At 57.9% G+C, this 6,000-nt stretch overlaps 1 protein-coding gene across 1 annotated transcript in view; it reads right to left on the reverse strand.

The window, feature by feature from the left end:
- Nucleotides 1-4,303, reverse strand: part of Parvb (parvin, beta) — a 34,880-nt gene extending 30,577 nt beyond the window's left edge. The window contains exon 1 of the mRNA XM_013035429.1: nucleotides 4,266-4,303. The gene's annotated coding sequence lies outside the window, so the exon portion shown is untranslated. The remainder of the gene's footprint in view (nucleotides 1-4,265) is intronic.
- Between the last annotated feature and the right edge of the window lie 1,697 nt (nucleotides 4,304-6,000).

The raw sequence follows: 6,000 nt of genomic DNA on the forward strand, positions 1-6,000 counted from the left end.
TCTGCCAGGACCCACTCCTTCCCCCCAAGGACAAGGGGAGATTTAAAGGACCAGACAGACAGACAGACAGACACACACACACACACACACACACACACATGTACACACACACACATACACATACACACACATACACACATACATACACACATACACACATACATACACATATACACACATACACACACAAACACATACACACATACACACACATACACATACACACATGCGCACACGCATGCATACACACATACACACATACACATACAAACACATACGTACACATATACACACATACACACACAAACATACACACATACACATACACACACATACACACATACATACCCCTACCCATATACACACATACACATGCACACACATACACATACACACATACACATATACATGCATACACATACATACACATACATACACATACACACACATACATACATACACATTCACACATACATACACATACACACATACACACATACACATACACGCATACATACATACACATACACATACATACATACACATACACATTCACACATACATACACATACACACATACACACATCCGTACACATATACACATACACGCATACATACACACATATGCACATATACACACACATATGCACATATACACACACACAGCCCCTCCTGAGGCGGGGAGGGAGGACTCAGCACCCAGCACCCCCCACTACTGACAAGCCCGCCCCTCCCCCTCTCTGATTCTTTTTCATCTTTCCCTTTGTACGGCCCCAAGTCTGTCTGTCTTTATTCCCAGGCTCTTTGAAAAACTAAAGAATGAAAGGCTTTGAGGCCGCTTTGTGTCTCCTTTGACGTTATCAGGGAAACGGACGGAGCTGAGCGGGGAAGGGAACAAAGGCCCATCGCTTCTGGATCGTGACGAGCAGGGGGCGGACGGGCGCTGTGCTCCAGCTCCTGCAAATAGGGGGCGCAGCGTGGACATGCACCCTGACTCGTCACCAAGAACCAAGATCACAGGAAGATCAAAGAGAAGACCAGAGACACTGGAGCTGGCCGGCTCCACCTCAAACACGGGGCCTCAACCCGCCCAGGGCCCGAGGCCCTAACTCCATCCAGGACACAGGGCCCTAACTCCATCCAGGACACAGGGCCCTAACTCCATCCAGGACACAGCAGGGCCCTAACTCCATCCAGGGCACAGGGCCCTAACTCCATCCAGGACAACACAGGGCCCTAACTCCATCCAGGACACAGGGCCCTAACTCCATCCAGGACACAGGGCCCTAACTCCATCCAGGACACAGGGGCCCTAACTCCATCCAGGACACAGGGCCCCAACTCCATCCAGGACACAGGGGCCCTAACTCCATCCAGGGCACAGAGGCCCTAACTCCATCCAGGGCACAGGGGCCCTAACTCCATCCAGGGCACAGGGGCCTAACTCCATCCAGGACACAGGGGCCCCAACTCCATCCAGGACACAGGGCCCTAACTCCATCCAGGGCACAGGGGCCTAACTCCATCCAGGACACAGGGGCCTAACTCCATCCAGGACACAGGGCCCTAACTCCATCCAGGACACAGGGCCCTAACTCCATCCAGGACACAGGGGTCTAACTCCATCCAGGGCACAGGGGCCTAACTCCATCCAGGACACAGGGGCCCCAACTCCATCCAGGACACAGGGCCCTAACTCCATCCAGGACACAGGGGCCCCAACTCCATCCAGGACACAGGGCCCTAACTCCATCCAGGACACAGGGGCCTAACTCCATCCAGGACACAGGGGCCTAACTCCATCCAGGACACAGGGGCCTAACTCCATCCAGGACACAGGGCCCTAACTCCATCCAGGACACAGGGGCCCCAACTCCATCCAGGGCAGAGGGGGTTAACACGCTGGCGCAGCAGGGCCTTGGCTGCCTCCACCCAGACGTTTGTGGCTCTTTTGAAGCCAGACCCACCTCCACCCGCCAGAGTCCCTCAGCCACACAGCGACTGTGGGACTCCGCACCCCAGCCCCGCTGGGGAGGACCCCAAGACAGCTCTGCCAAAAGAGGCTTGCCAGGGCACCACTGGAGAAATGGGAGCTTCTTTCTTTCTTAGTTTTTTGTGCCAGTCCTGGGGCTTGCACTCAAGACCTGGGTGGCAGAACAAGAGACTTTTGGGGGGGCTGGGAAGGTGGCTCAGTGGTAGAGTGCTTGCCTTGCATGCCTGAGGCCCCGGGTTCGATTCCTCAGCACCACATAAGCAAAAAGAAAAAAGCGAAGTGGCGCTGTGGCTCAAGTGGTAGAGTGCTAGCCTTGAGCTGAAGAGCTGAGGGACAGCACCCAGGCCCAGAGTTCAGGCCCTACAACCAGACCCCCCCCCAAAAAAAGACTTTTTTTTAATTGTCAGATATGGGGCTTATTAAACTCAGGGCCTGAGTGCTGTGCCTGAGCTCTTTTACTTGATGCTAGAGCTCTACCAGGTGAACCACAGCGCCACTCCTGGGCTGGGTTTGAACTGCGATCCTCAGATCTCAGCCTCCTGAGTAGCTAGGATGACAGGTGTGCCACTGGTGCTCAGCCCAAAACAAGAGCTTTTAATAAACTTTCCAGGGGGCTGGGAAGTTGGCTCAGTGGTAGAGCGCTTGCCTTGCATGCATGAGGCCCTGGGTTCGATTCCTCAGCACCACATAAGCACAAAGAAAAAAGCCGGAAGTGGCGCTGTGGCTCAAGTGGTAGAGCGCTAGCCTTGAGATGAAGAGCTGAGGGACAGCGCCCAGGCCCAGAGTTCAGTCCCCACGACCGGACCCAAAATAAATAAATAAATAAATAAACTTTCCAACCCCTCACCCCCATCCACAGCCAGGGGTAATTTCTTCACAGGAGTTATAACTGAATGGAGTAATTTACCAACCAAGCAGCTCTGATGAGTGGTTCTAAAAGTCAATCAAATGGTGCTTGGTGCCCGGAGCCGGTGGCCAGCTCATGCCTGCAATCCCAGATACTCAGAAGACAGAGATCTGAGGATCCACTTGGAAGCCAGCCTGGACAGGAAAGTCCGTGAGACTCTTAACTCCAGTATCACCAAAAAGCCGGAAGTGGAGCTGCAGCTCAAGTGATAGAGCTCTGGCCTTGAACAAAAAAGAACAAAAGAATGCACGAAAGAACCCCAGGGACAGCGCCCAGGACTGGTACCAAAAATAATAAAAATGAAGCCATGTCAGGACACTGGCCCATGAACTGTCCCCCCCCCCCCACAGCCCACCTGCCCTCCACTGCGGTTCAGGTGTGCTGCTGCCCGTCTGGCCCAGCCAACCTTTCCAGAACCTTCTCTGTCTCCCTCTGACTAAACCAGCCTCCCTGCCCTCCACCGAGCAGTTCCGGCCTCAGTGCCTTTGCTCATGCCGTGTCCCCACCAGGCATCCTCTGGCCGGAGTCTGCGCTTGTGGACGTCCTGTCTCTGGACCCCAGCCCGGCTGGGCCCGGCCGCCTGTGGCAGCGGGGAGACGGCAGTGGCGGCCGAGGGCACACAGGCGGCTCCTGGCGGCAGCGGGCTAGCAGTCATCGGGTGTGTGCCTGGACACCGGCCCCGGCCTCACCCCAGCCTCACCCTGACCACCAGTGCCTGAGCGGGCGCTGTGCTATTTAGGGTCACCGCTCTGTCAGGGCGCACCTGGATGGAGGTTCATGGCACCCCAATCCGAGAGCTGCAGTCTGCCCCAGCCACAGCATGGAGCCATTGTCCTGGTGGCCGGGGACACGTCCCAGGACCGGTGACAGGGCCGCCTCACCACAAACCAGGCCTGATCTGCTCAGAAGGCCTGGGATTTTCCACCCAGAACTCCTGCCAACACCTCACCAGGGTCCCAGGGCTGGAATGGCCTGTCAGGCCGCACAGGAGCAGAGCAGGGACCCCAGCAGCACCCGTCCACCCAGCGGGGACTGAGGGGCCGCTGTCTGTCCATGCTGGCTTTGTCTCGTCTCTGATCAACAGCCACCACACATCCTGCAGCCAGCCCGGCTACTCCCCCTGCCTCCCCCCAAAGAGCTCGCCCTGTTCGCCTCCACTTTTCTCTGACAGTCCCCCCCCAGCACACCCAGCAGTCCCTGCACCTGCAGGGCAGTGACCCCATCCCTGGCAAGTCCTGGGGCGGCGTTTCTGCTCCCATCAAGCTGCTACGGCCCGTGAGTGCGCTTCAAAGAGACCTCATCACAGGCTGGCGAGCGAGCACCACATGGGGGGGGCGGGGGGGCGGGACACATCGAAGGGACAACCATCAAGCCAGGATGCCAGCGGTGGCTTGTGACCGTGATCCCAGCCAGCCTGGTTAGTTAAGTCCGTGAGACTCCTATCTCCAGTTAACCAAAAAAAAGCCAGAAGTGGAGCTGGGGCTCAAGGAATGATAACCTTGAGAAAAGGAAAGAATCTAGGCCCCAAGTTCAAGCCCAGTACTCACTCACACACCAAAAACCCAAACCAACCACGCTGGTAAACTCCCTGTGAGCCAGGCCCTTTGTCGGCAAGCTGTGCGCGGGGGTCCACCAGGCAGGGAGGGGCCCCCTCTGGGAGGGGTCCCGTGGGGAGGGGGCCTGTGCTGACGGCGGGGGGCTGTGCTCCACAAAGAACAGAACAGAAGCCTGCTACAAGCAAGGAAGTGCAGCCCGGCTGCAGGCTGTGGAACTAACTTGTATTAATTAATCTGATCAGCCACGTCCCCCACATACCCAGGGAACTCCAAAGCGTGCACTCACTGCTGAGAAAATAAGAAGATTAAATCATTAAACCATTAGGAAAAAAAATGGACTCCTCAGAACACCTGTCTGGGCAGGAGTAGGGAGCACTGGAGCCACAGCGCCCTCTCGTGGGCACGGCCAGCTCTGCCGGCAGCACAGGCTCCTAGAGAATGATGGGCAGCAGCGGGAGGCTTTGTGGGGCCTCAGTTCCCCGGGACACTGGACAGCCAGCTCCACCCTTCCCGGGGACGTGGCTGTCAGTGGACCCTCCCTTGGGGAGGCTGAAGCCTGCAGGCGGCCGTCCAGTCAGGTGGAGGAATGGACTCCTAGGGCCCGCCCTAGCCAGCTGGCGACCACGGGGCCCAGGGACGGGGGGGGGGGGGCAGGTCTCAGGCCCTGCACAGTGAAGTCGGGCAGTGTCCTCAGGCCAGCAAGAACCAGAGGGGACTGTCCACCCGTGTGAGAGGCCAGGTAAGTGCAGGACTGGACCTGGAACGGGTGTCTGGGCCAGCAGGAGAGGCGCCAGGCTGGGGAGGAGGAGAGGGCCTCATGGATAGGCCACTCCAGGAAAGCCTGGACGCAAAGGCCATGTGCCGGGGGCTCTGGTGGCAGGGGGCCCGGGCCCCGGCTCCTGTCAGGGGCCGCCTCCCAGAGACGTGGCCTGCGGGGCTCCCCGAAACCAAACAACGCAGCCCAGGGGGGTGTCAGGACCTTCCAAAGGGAGTCCCCACCTGGACGTCCACAGGCTTCCAGGAGCCGAGCGAGGGTCACTCATGTCCACACACACGGCTTCTGCAGGACTTCTCAGTGGCCGGGTGAGTCTCCCCCAGAGGAGCAGAGTGCTGGGCGTCTCCCCCCCACCGCGGAGGGAAGGCACGGGGGTCCGTGACCAAGGGCTGCGTAAGAACCGGGGCTAGAATAACCCCAGCAAGGAACGAAGGCAGAGCACAGATCACAGATGCCAGGCAGGCCCCGCCCCTAAGACCCTGTCCCACAGCCCCCCCCCATGCAGGCCCCACCCCCAGGGTACAGGCCCAGGCCTTTACTGGAAAGTCAGCCGGCCCCCAGCAGGCCAGAGGGCAGCCAGGTGAGTTTAACACTGACTGAAGGTTAGGAGTGGCTGGTGGCTCACGCCTGTAATCCTAGCTACTCAGGAGGCTGAGATCTAAGGATCAAGGTTCAAAGCCAGCCTGGGCAGGAAAGACCGTGAGACTCCTATCTCCAATAAACCACCAGAAAACTGGAAGTGGTGCTGTGGCTCAAGTGGTAGAGCGCT

Source organism: Dipodomys ordii, unplaced genomic scaffold (genome assembly GCF_000151885.1).
Source record: "Dipodomys ordii isolate 6190 unplaced genomic scaffold, Dord_2.0 Scaffold211, whole genome shotgun sequence".
Classification (NCBI taxonomy): domain Eukaryota; kingdom Metazoa; phylum Chordata; class Mammalia; order Rodentia; family Heteromyidae; genus Dipodomys; species Dipodomys ordii.